Source organism: Dromiciops gliroides, chromosome 4 (assembly GCF_019393635.1).
Source record: "Dromiciops gliroides isolate mDroGli1 chromosome 4, mDroGli1.pri, whole genome shotgun sequence".
Lineage (NCBI taxonomy): Eukaryota > Metazoa > Chordata > Mammalia > Microbiotheria > Microbiotheriidae > Dromiciops > Dromiciops gliroides.
This window is the reverse complement of record NC_057864.1, coordinates 441848780-441861390: the sequence shown is the minus strand read 5'-3', so window position 1 is coordinate 441861390 and position 12611 is coordinate 441848780. Positions and strand designations below refer to the sequence as shown.

At 45.5% G+C, this 12611-nt stretch overlaps 1 protein-coding gene across 1 annotated transcript in view; it reads right to left on the bottom strand.

Annotated features, from left to right (window-relative positions):
- The window catches only part of HIPK1 (homeodomain interacting protein kinase 1), a 44745-nt gene extending 33666 nt beyond the window's left edge, over positions 1-11079 (bottom strand). The window contains 1 exon segment of the mRNA XM_043964791.1: positions 10948-11079. The gene's annotated coding sequence lies outside the window, so the exon portion shown is untranslated.
- Between the last annotated feature and the right edge of the window lie 1532 nt (positions 11080-12611).

The window sequence follows — 12611 nt, the reverse complement described above, 5'->3', positions numbered from 1 at the left end:
TATAGTGTTCTACACCCTTAAGTGCTTCTACCTCTGCAAAGATGTGGGAAGAGATGGCTTCTCCTGTTCTTCTTTGGGGCTAAACTTAGTTAGAAGACATATTCTCACCAAAATATTTTTTATACTATAAAAGGATAAAACTTTTCACCTAACTAGACTGACAATTGGTTGCATGCACTCACACACGTGCATGATATGCTAAAATATTTCTGAAAGAACACGTTATTCTTATCTGTGCTTTTGTATCTCATCCCCTCTTCACCAGTTGGTAACTTTTATCTAAATTTTATATCTCCCCAAGTACCCAGCTCAGTCCTACACACATAGCAGTCATTTAATAAATATTTTCTGAATGGATAAATGACCTATGTATAAAATCTCAAGAGCTGAGGTAACCAAGTAACACTATAAAGGAGATGCAAATAGCTGTATAAGGAGATTAGTGATAGGAGATTGGATTAAGTTACTTCTAAGGTACCTTACAACAGAGGTCTCAGAAACAGGTCTGCAAAACCTGCCAGTACAGCCAGAAAGAGAATAAAATGTATGGGAAATATTTAACAAGATAAATTAAAATACAGTAAAACAGAAGTAATGTTGATATGTGGTTTTCTAAGTCAATATGCAGCCCCGGGGACCTGTCAGGATGGTTTGGTGGCCTCATTCTTATGACACTTTATGATTGCACACAGTCATCATCTTCCTTCTCACCCTGACTACTGAATCAGTTTCCTGATTGATCCAGTATGTTCTCCTCTCTAATTCACACTCCACACAGCTGACAAATTGCTATTTCTAACCTGTAGCTCTAGAGGGTTACGTCCCTCCTCCTCCCTCCACTGGCTGCCCAGTGCCTATCTGACATTGAAAACCCTTCAGGCTCTGGTCCCAACCTATTTCTACAGGTTGATTGCAGCATGTCACTCCCCTTCCTTCACGTACTCTTAGCCAAACTGACCTCTTTGCTGTTCCCCTCCATAAAACTTTCTACCTTCTGAAGCTGTACCCTGCAAAGATGTTCTCTCTCCAGCTCTCCAGCTCTTGGAGCCACCATCAGTGCAAAAGGCCTCTCCTAATTTTCCCAGTGGGCAGCACCAGGCCAGGAAGACCTGAGTTCGAATTTGACCTCAGACACTCACTAGGTGTGTGACCCTGGGGCAAGTCACTAACCCTCTCTGCCTTAGTTTCCTCAGCTGTAAAATAAGCAGGTGAAAGAAATGACAAAACATTCTAGGATCATTGCCAGAAGACCCCAACTGGAGTCAGGAAGAGTCAGACATTACTGAAACAACTCAACAACAACCAATTATCCCAGTAATTACTGCCCCCCACAAAGCACTGTACATTTCACTCTGCATGCATCTTGCTTATCCATATCAGTGGGTCCAATGACTCCCTTCAGTAGAATGCAAGCGCACTGAGGGCAGTAGTCTCGATGTGTGCATCCCCAAAGCCAAGCATACAGAGAGATACTTAATGAACACTGACTTGAGTCTCCAGGCCCCACAATATTACTCTGTCCATGACAACACCCTCACACCCTCCTTTTTCTGCTTCTGTTTAAACACACACATTGCCAAGAAGTCCTGAAACACTTCTGTTGAAGTGAAACTAGCACCCAAGAAGAGTTGTAAGCAAAGTACTTCAGGGAGAAAGAAAATGATAAATCTGCAAAATGATAACCTGTCCTTGACCTGTAGCAACACTTGTGACTACTTGGATACCCAAGATGCAGACTCTGATCATCAGTACTTGAGAAGCTAGTGGGGCCTAGAAAAAGCATTTCTATCATTCAGTTGACCAAGGAAAAGTATTTAAAGGTCTAAGGTTTACAGGAAAGTCCCCATTTCAATATACATAATAGCTTTACTAGTCACAGAACAACCGGAAAGGAAGGAAGCATGACAAAGGATGTTACAGAACATCAGAAAGCAATTGTGTATATTTCTCTGGGCCTGAAAACAACTGAAAACCATTAAGCCCAAACTGCAGGAATGACAAACAACCCTCAGCTTTCAGTTTCTAAAACTGTATATATTTTTTTTTAATTTAAGGGGGGAAAAAAGATTTCACATAGTTCACCGGACGTGCCTAATAAATGAACAAATTATACAGCATTCCATTTAAAGGCAATCCAGTTTGGCCAGTCATTACTTTTATAATACGATAACTCACTGGTTAGGTTTTCCCACTATTTATAACTTAGGAGTCATCTTATTTCATGCCTGCTAGTAAAACCAACTTAATCATATGCAAAAAAATGTACTATTGAAAGCATTTACAGGATCATTCCTTATCCAAGCCAAACTGGTTTTGAACAATGAAATGGAGGGAAGGGAAAATTTCAGAATGGGCTTTTTTCATATTGATGATCTGCTCATCTAGTCAAAACCTAAACACAAGCTTTCAAAAATATGTAAACACTTGCCTAAATAATATGACTCGGTGTCCAGTTTACAGCTAGATGTGGTCAGCATAATAACTAGCAGTTCACATTTTTATAGCGCTTTAAGATTTACAAAAGTGCCTCCTTCACAACAACACTAAGGAATAATACAAATATTTCCATCATTGTTTTACAGATTAGGAAACTGAGGCTCTAAAAGATTAATAGTCACCCACAGTCACACAGCTAGTGGCAGATTTATAAATAGTAGTACTGAAATTAACTTTCCTGGAATGGAATGCTAATTCAAGTAATAGGTAAAGTAATACACTTCTTTTTTTGTTTTGGTTTGGTTTTTTAGGTTTTTTTGCAGGGCAATGGGGGTTAAGTGACTTGCCCAGGGTCACACAGCTAGTAAGTGTCAAGTGTCTGAGGCTGGATTTGAACTCAGGTACTCCTGAATTCAGGGCTGGTGCTTTATCCACTGCGCCACCTAGCAGCCCCCTAGTAATACACTTTTTAACAAATGACAACTGTAAGTTAGCAAACTTGTACCCAAAAGACTTGTACCCAAGGGGGGAAAAAATGACACTTAAAAATTACAAAATCTTTATGTTGAGTATTGCCAGTGAGTTCAAGTTCTTGGAAATATTTCTGAAGTTCCAAGTTTGTATATGAAAATAATTCTTACTCAATGAAATAAACTGATCATTCCACCCACATCTCTGTGTAATTGTCAAGATTTCCAACTAGAAATATTTCACTAGCTTTCATGATAGCTCTAGTTATTCAATATCAAAATACCAGAACCCCCTTGTGCTTATACCTTCTACACTTTTGCTAGCTGACTTTCCCCTTCCCCACACTGTCATCTAGAATTAAAAGGATGGCAGGGTGGAACAGAATAAAACACAATCATAATTGCCCAGAAAAAAAGCATTAAGACCACTCAAATTCTGTTAGGACCAACAGATTCCAGAGACATGCTAAAAAAAAAAAAAATGCTGGGCTCACTTAGCTGGAGTAAAAAAAATAAAGGCTCTCAACTCCACATGGAAGGTAACCCTCCAATTTAGGTTATGGGCACCAAAACCAAAGAGGAAAAGGTCTTAAAATGCCAAGTGTGCATGGAAAATGCTTAAAACAATTCTTACTTGTGGAAAACGTTGATTCCTGAAATCTTCATTTCAAAACCTCAAGATTCACCTTCCAATATTTTATCAAGATATATAAGACCTACAACAAAATTGCTCTCAAGGGTCAATTACAGGGGTGGCTAGGTGGTGCAGTGGATAGAGCACCAGCTCTGGAGTCAGGAGGACCTGAGTTCAAATCTGACCTCAGACATTTAACACTTACTAGCTATGTGACCCTTGGCAAGTCACTTAAACCCAACTGCCTCACTGAAAAAAAAAAAAGAGTCAATTACAACAAGGCAGCTAGGTGGCACAGTGGATAAAGCACCAGCCCTGGATTCAGGAGGACCTGAGTTCAAATCGAACCTCAGACACTTGAGACTCACTAGCCAGGTGACCCTGGGCAAGTCACTTAACCCTGCAAAAACAAACAAACTTTGCCCTGTCAAAAAAAACCAAAACACACACACACACACAAACAAAAAACAGTCAATTACAAGCTAGAGTTGAGAGTTTCACTGGCTTTACAAAGATCTGTGAGTGATCTCTCCAACAGCAGAAATCATAAGCCATCCCTGCCTGACTATCCTATACCACTTTCATCCTCATCCTCCATTAAAGTGGTTTTCAAGAACGCATGCTGTGGCTTGGGCCCATTCCTCACTCAAACACCTAAACATAGGAACACTGATCACAAACCAATTTATTTTTTGACAATGATAATTATTATTTTACAAACAGCAATCAGGAAGTCAAATAATCCTGAGTTGGAAGAACGATTCTCAAAGCAACACTTTTATAAATCTTGTTATAATGTAGTCCTTAGTAATTTATATCTCATTAGAAACAAACATGTTAATCCATTTGTACCATTTCTACTCAAAGTGACATCTTTACCAAAACTGGCAAGATGGTGACCTGAAATATCTATGATTTTTTTAGGTTTGTTTTCCTATTACTCACTTGGCTGATAAGGTATGTATGTGTATATACGTACTCTATACTCCACTAACACCTGAGGATAAACAAGAGTGAGCATTTACAGTAATGTCAGGTAAGCAAAGAGCAGGTGTACTATGGGGACAAAGAAAAGTTTTAGAAAATTACTACAATTCTTTTCACTAAGAACTGACCATATTTACTACATACCACAGAGATATACACAGCCTTAAATTATATGTGAGTGTTCAGGCTGACATGAGAAGTGAAGCGTGGACCCCTATACCCCTATAAATGCCTACTGAAGGACTTCTGGGAGGTGAAGCTCAGAGCTCCTAGGAGACATTCAACATTCTCATGGTGGGGTGAGGGGAGGTGAGAAATGGCAGATAAAAATCCTTCCACTTTAAAGCCCAGGACACTAAGGAGTTATGGCTAAGTGACCAAGGCAGTTAAAAGAAGTGCTAGAAATCAAATCAGTGTCAGGACTTTTACCTGAGAGGCCACATTCCCTTTCTAAATACTAAAGGGCACCTCGATAGTACTGCCAAATAAACTAAAGAAATGCTGTTATTTTAGCCAAGTCCACCCAAAAATGATCATATGGAAGGGAAGGAAATATGATCATATGGAGAAGGGGGAGAAATGAGGAAACATGCACACAGAGATTTTGAATGCAGAAATGCAAAAAGGAAAAAATTTGAAAAAAATACAACCTGAATTTGAATAAAACAAACTCCCCACACCCTTTTCCTTTCAGAATTACCCCACAGATGGAACCACCTGAAAAAACAAACCCCAAAACAAAAACCCACTTCCCCAGTGGACAAGTGAACTAGAGTTTAGGGTGGTCAGAAATTCCTATAAATTAGCTCTCTGGGCCTACAGTGCTTCGAGTGTCCAGCCCTACGGTGCTTCCGGTGTTTTGTGGGGCCACCTTATACAAGGCTTTGCTCCATTATCTGCCTTAAGAACTGCTTTCCTTCCAGACAGGTTATTTCTTTCTGAAATAATTTCAGTAAGTCTTCTCAAAGATAATGTGAAATGAAAAATGTATAGCCACAGAACAGCACATTCGAAAATAATTCCCCAAAGTAATTAGGTGTGATTTATATACATATAAAAGACTACAGACAGCAAGAAAATGGACACGCAAGACAGCTTTGAAAATAACTGGAGGGAGAAGAGAGCTGCATGGTTGCATGGATAATCCTCTTTTTCTGTTCTGCTTGACACACAGAGATGCTCATCTTTTTGGTATGTTTAAGATAAATATTTTTTTAAGTTAAAAAAAAAAAAGTTGGGGCAGCTAGATGGCGCAGTGGATAGAGCACCGGCCCTGGATTCAGGAGTACCTGAGTTCAAATCCGGCCTCAGACACTTAACACTTACTAGCTGTGTGACCCTGGGCAAGTCACTTAACCCCAACTGCCCCGCAAAGAAAAAAAAAAAAAGTTCACGGACATTCATCTTAGTATTTGCATCATTATTAACAAATGAGAAGGTCTCACTGTGTAGAGACCTTGTGCAGATCAACCCAGAAAGGCCTAAGACAGACAGAGCTTGAGTAATGTTACTACAGTTTGGCAGAGGAAGAAGAGCAGGAGCTAAGCAGAGATATGTCAACTGAAATGGAAGGAGGGAAAATAAAGAACAGCAAGAGATTTACTTGGCTGGATTAGAGAATGCTGGCTGGAGAACTATGGGATACGAGATGCATGAGGTAAATCTCCGATTCATAGAATTCTTAGAGCTAAAAGAAACTTTGAGATATAGTCCTACGGTCTGTGAATTTTTAAAAAACATTTCAACATCTGTCTTTTTAATATATTTGGCTTCCTTTGTAATCCTATGTATGTTATACATTTTAAAACATTCTGAGGGGCAGCTAGATGGCGCAGTGGATAGAGCACCAGCCCCGGGAGTCAGGAGGACCTAAGTTAAAAGCCGGCCTCAGACACTTAACACTTATTAGCTGTGTGACCCTGGGCAAGTCACTTAACCCCCATTGCCCCACCAAAAAAAAAAAAAAAACATTCTGAGCAAAGGTGTATATATATCTAAGCTTTCCCAGACTGCCAGAGAGGTCCATGACACAAACAGGGTTAAGAATCCCGATCTAGTCCAGCCCCCTCTCCTATACCTAAGAAAACCTCAGCAGAGGTTATTAAACCAAAGGTAAACAGATGGTGGCAAAGCTAAGACTAGAATGCAGGCCCTGGTTCTTGCTGATCACACTAAGTTCTAGCAAGTTGTGCTAGTTTCTAGATTCCTTCCCCGGCCAGCCCTTAGGCCCTCTGGATCCCTGTTGTATTGCTAACAAATCGCCCTTCTCCTCAAGACTTCTGCCTTCCCCTGGAATTGACTTTGCCTAGATTTCCTAACCTGCACATCTGACCATGTCATGGCACTACCCCCATTCAATAATCTCCAGCACCTCCTGAGATTACCTTACCTCCAAGATCAACTATAAAATCCTCTGGCATTCAAAGCCCTTCACAACCTGCCCCCTTACTGGTTCCCAGTCTTCTCCAATGTTATTCTCTCCATTCTTCCAATAATCAAGCTACACTTGGCCCCCTGCACTTCTTCACGCAGGACTCTCCAACACCTGACTTGATGCCCCTTCACAGGCTATTCTTCACCCCAGCCAATGTCTGCAATGCTCTCCTCACCTCGACCTCCTGGATTCCCATCTCCTACAGCAGCTTTTCCTGGTGCCCTGCTCCCCTCCCCCAGATAGGGCTCTCCTTCTTCTGGTACTAAGTGGATCTTGTATTTATGTATTTCTGTCACCTATTGTCCCTGCTACTAAAAAGTGAGGTCCTGGAAGGCAGCAACCACATCTCTGCCTTCTCCGGTAGCCCCAGAACTAAGGCTAGCAGACGCTTAAATGTGTACATATTGTTTCCCCTCAATAGATCCCAAGGTCTTTGAGAATAGGAACTGTTTCATTCTGTCTTTGCATCCTTAGGCCTAGCACAAAGGAAGCACTTAAATACTTCTGGTGATTACAAAAGCAGTTCAACTTTCCTAAAGAGATACCTAGACACATGACACAATCAGAAGACACACAACAGAGTACATAGAATTAAAGGACCCAAGGGGCAGCTAGGTGGTACAGTAGATAGAGCACCAGCCCTGGATTCAGGAGGGCCTGAGTTCAAATCCGACCTCAGACACTTGACACTAGCTGTGGTACATACTTGATACTAGCTGTGGTACTGATGGTACCTAAATACAGATGGAAGTATAATTTGTTGTTGTGGTTAGTTCCTTTTTCTAAAGTTTTTTTATCTGCTATGTTTTGCACAACTGTACATGTATAACATTGAATTGCTTGAGTTCTTAAGGGGGGAATAGGGAGGATGGATGAAAATTTGGAACACAAAGTTTTGGTTTTGGTTTGTTTTTTTGGTTTGTTTGGGTTTTTTTGGTGAGGCAATTGGGGTAAAGTGACTTGCCCAGGGTCACAAAGCTAGTAAGTGTCAAGTATCTGAGGCTGGATTTGAACTCAGGTCCTCCTGAATCCAAGGCCAGTGCTCTATCCACTGCACCACCTAGCTGCCCCCGGAACACAAAGTTTTAAAAATCAATGTTACAATTTATTTTTACATGTAAGGTGGAAAAACTCTAAATAAATAAACAAATAAATAAAAAATATGTGTTGAACATATATATCTATATCTCTTCCTTGCAGAGTTATTTCAAGGATAGTGCTTAGCACAGTGTCTGGCACATAGTAGGCACTATATAAATGTTTATTCCCTCCGAGGAGGGAACAATCCCAAGAGGAATAAAAAGACAAAATTTAAAAGCTTTCTTCACAAGAAGCTCAAGTGGGAAATGGGGAAAGTGAAGCTACAGGTACATAATTTAAAATTGTGAACAATTGAGAAAGAGAACTAACAACTAATAGGAAATCCAGGAAGGCTTTCCTAGATGATGTACCTGACCTGAGCCTAGAAGGAAGATAGTGGAGATGAGCAGGGTATGCATCCCAGGCATGGATACAACCTGTGAAAAGCCAGTCGCAAGATGGGGTTCCTGGCAGACCAGTTCAGCTAGAATATAGAATGTAGAAAGGGGAGTAATTATAAGGGAAGGCTGGAAAGGTAGGTTGGAGCCAGCCTGTGGAGGGTCCTAAATGCCAGGATGAAGTATTTGCTTTTTATCCTAGTGTCAATAAGAAACCACTGGAGGCTTTGGGGCAGAGGAATGACAGGGTGAGACCTGTGACTTGGGATAATTACTTTGGTAGCCATGTGTAAGATGAGTTGGAAACACAAGGACATTAAACAGAGAGGCCATTTAGGAGACTATTACAATAATGTAAGCAAAAGGGGATAGAGAGGATAAAAGCCTGGAATAAGATGGGAACTCTATGTGAGTGGAGAGAAAAGGGCAAATGAAAATGTGGTCAGACCCGTTCGAGTGTCCCCCAATTCTACTAACAGGCCTGGACATCAGTGAATGGTTGCTTTAAAATCATCCTTGGAATGAGAGAGGACTTGTGTTCAACTTAAATATAAAGAGCTATGCTGTATCTAAGGAGCTAATTCAATATACATAGTGCCTATGTGCAAGGCACTGGGGGAGAAGGGCGAGAGACAAGCACATCCCAACTGGCTGGGAGGAAATCAGGCAACCCATTCATGGGGAGAGAGGGACGTGTGGCATTACAACTAGGCCTTTAAGACTAGGTAGGGCTTCATGGATGGGGGAAGAGGGAAAGGAGGAGAAAGCAGTTCTTGCTGTACATGCAAAGAGTAGGTAGGTCACAGAGACTGCGACATGTGCAGGGCAACAGATTACAGAGAGAAGGATGTAAAGGTATGTTGCAACCAGACTCAAGAGGTCATAATATCACAAGGGCCCTGCAACAATGTATAACATTTACCAAAAGTTACACAAATACCAATTATGTGGCATTTAACCAGACTGGTTTGTTTCACTGCTTTCTACTTCTACACCATTAGATTATATGCACTTAAAAAAAAATCCCCCAAATCATAAGATGAAAGGTTCTGTATTCTAGGGTTATGTCAGCTTTAAAGGGAAGGGGAATGATAAATACTGGTTTGATTCTGAGCTCATATTACAAACCAACTTGTCCTAAAATCAATAAAATCAGCTAGCCCAGAGAATGATAGGAGATATACCATTATTAAGGTACAGTCATACAAAAATACTCCCTGCCACTAAAAGCCTGTTTATGAGGCATTAAGTAATCAATTTTACCAATAAAATGTTTTATTAGCCTGCAAACCTGTTTCCAAAAGTAATCCTAGCAAAATCTCTTCAATACCAAATCTCATTATCATCTCTCAAATCAATGACAATCTGCATCCTACTTTTTTGGGAGGATGTTGTTTCGGCCCCTATATAGTGAACTCCCAAGGAAAGAAGCTTACTCTAGCAACGGGGTTGCAACGTTCAGTAACTTAAAGAATTTTAGAGAGTTTTGGACACTGAGAGGTTCAAGTGACTAGATGTCAGGCTGAAAAAATTACTGTGAAAAACAATGTTAAGCTAATTTTAAAATGTTTTCCTCAAAACTTTGGTCTGGGATGGAACCAAAAGCAATCAACAAGCAGGTAAAGCCATCCTTGGTTATCTTCAGTAATCTTGGGGGCGGGCAGGCAGGCAGGAATCAAAAATAACTTTTACGTAAACAAGGGCAAAATTGTAGGTCTTACGCTGGCCCAGAGAGCAGCAGCCACATAATTTAACCCCACTAGGTTGGGAGGAGCAAACTTGGAGGGCTCTACGTCCTCAAGCCATTCTCTTCTGCTAGCGAGCAGGATCTATTTCTGACATGGTCTTCTGAAAGATAGCAAGCAGATGGGTGGTTGTTTTTTTCCTTTACGGGGGAAATGGAAGCTGGGGTGGGGGTGAGGGGAAGGCCTCGGTCCTTCGGTTGCTCTAATGATGCTTCCCAAGGTGGCTCCAGTCCATGAGATCATCTGGGATGGAAAACGTGATGCTGCTCTGCCCCCAGATGAGCTGACATGGGACTCAGTGGCCCGAGTCGGGGAAGGACCCTAAGAGCTCGGGGGTTATTTGCTCTCCTCCGCCGGCCTCCGCCCCCACCCTCGCCCACTCGGGGGAACCCCACGAGCGCCAGGGCCAGCCCAGGCCGGCGGCTGGGTCTGTTACCACAACAAACTGGAGGGAGGCGAGGGCTCGTTGCCAGGCGCAGGGGCCTCCCCTCCCCTCCCCGCCCGCGCCCCGAGCGCGAGCCAGGGGTTGGGGAAAGGGGACCGGGCGGCCCCGAACGCGCCCCCGCCGCCCGCCAGCCCCCCGGGCGCCCACGGTCCGCTGGTGGATGGGGGACCTGGCGCTCGAGGGAGGATCAGAACCTGGCACAGGGGGGCTTCCCGGTGCCCTTCACCCCCACGCGGGACTGGCGAGTCCGGGACGGAGCCGGCCCGGGCCAAGCCGCGGGTCCGGCCGACCCCCCGCCCGCCCCCCGCCCGCACTCACCGCCGGTGGGTCTGGGTCTCAGCCGCGGGCTGGGGCTGCCGGGAGGAGCAGGAGGCGGAGGCGGAGGCCGAGAGATCCGGGGCCCCGCCGCCGGGTCATGATCCCCCCCGCCCGAGCCGGCCCGGACCCCGGGCCCCCGCCCCCCGGAGCCGCCCCAGCGCCCGCCCGTCCCGTCCCGTCCCGGGGGGAGGCGGGGAGCCGCCGCCTCAGCCGCCGCTGACGCTCCCGATCCCGGCCCCGGCCCCGGCCTCGGCCCCGGCCCCGGCCCCGGCCCCGGCTCCGCCTCCGCCTCCGGCTCCGGCTCCTTCCCGCCGCCGCCGCCGCCGCGGCCTCAGCCCCGCGCTCCCGCCTCGACCTCCCGCTCCGCCCGTCCGGGGCCACAGCCGGGCCCCTCGTTCTGCAGGCACAGCCGCCAGGCCCAGCCAGCCGAATGCCGAGCGGCCGCCCCCATTCCGCCAGCCAGCCCTAGCCCAGCCCCGGCCCAGCCCTGCCAGGCCGGAACTACTCGCTGGGAGCCCGCCCCCTCGCCGCCATGACACCTACAGAGGCGGAAGTGCCCGCCGGCGTCGGCGCCGGCGCCGACGCCGCCATAATGCTGCCATCTGTGGCCGTGGGCATCCTGCGATGGCGATGGGGTGGGCCTCCGTGGGGAGCCAGCGTGGATCGAGTTAGATGTCTAGGGCGTGGGGCCAGGCTGCCAGCGCCTTCTCACCGCAGAGCCCGCGGCGGTGCCTCTGACGGGACTGGCCTTCCGAAGGGGGCGAGGGGGCCGATCAGGAAACTGCCGGCTCTGTGTGGCGTCACCGGTATTCAGTGTGACGTCATCGGGCCTGACTAGCCTAACACTCCCCCCCCCAACTAAAGCAGGCGGACAGCTTGGGCTGGAAAGCGCCCGGGTGTGACGTCAGTGGCGCCTTAGAAAGGTGCCCAGGCATTACTGAGAGCCCTTGACCCCTCCACACTCCGTCCACCCCCTCCTCCCAGACGCTTTCTCCTCCCGTGCCCTTTGGCCACCAGTGCCTTTCCCACCGCTTCCCAGGTCTCCTGTCTACTTGGGATCCTACGATCGCCGTCCGTGTCCCATCCTCCCAGCCACTTTCGCTAGGGCTTCTGGGGTTCAGGGCACGGAGTCCCCAAGAACAACCAATCCCGTGTGGTCCCACCACGGCTATGGCTCCTGCTTGGTCTCCCAGCCAAAGTTATCTTCCTAAAGGGCAGGTCTGACCATGTCACCCCCACATCCCCCATAAATCCCAGTATCTCCCGATGATCAAATATCCAATCCTGTTTGGCTTTTGAAGCCTTCAGAGAAGAGGGGGTCAAGTCAGCAGCCTTTGAAGTACATCCTACGTGCCAGGCACAAAGACAAGCAGAGGAGCACCTGCCCTCAAAAGAACTTACACTCTAACAGGCAGAAAGGAGGCTAGAGACGAAGGCAAAGAGAGAATATCAAGAGTTAGGAGCGAATGAAGAAATAGTTCTGGGCCTCCACTGTAAAATGGAAGTTTTGGGAGAAGCCACCGGGACAAGAATTTTTCCAGTGAGAGAAGTAATCTGGAGGGAAGTAAGCCTTCAGAGGGAAGAAGCTTCCTATAGCATTGTGGACAGACTCCTCTGAATGTGAGTCGGGAGTGCAGCCTGAAGAGAAATTTTACCCCTTTAAA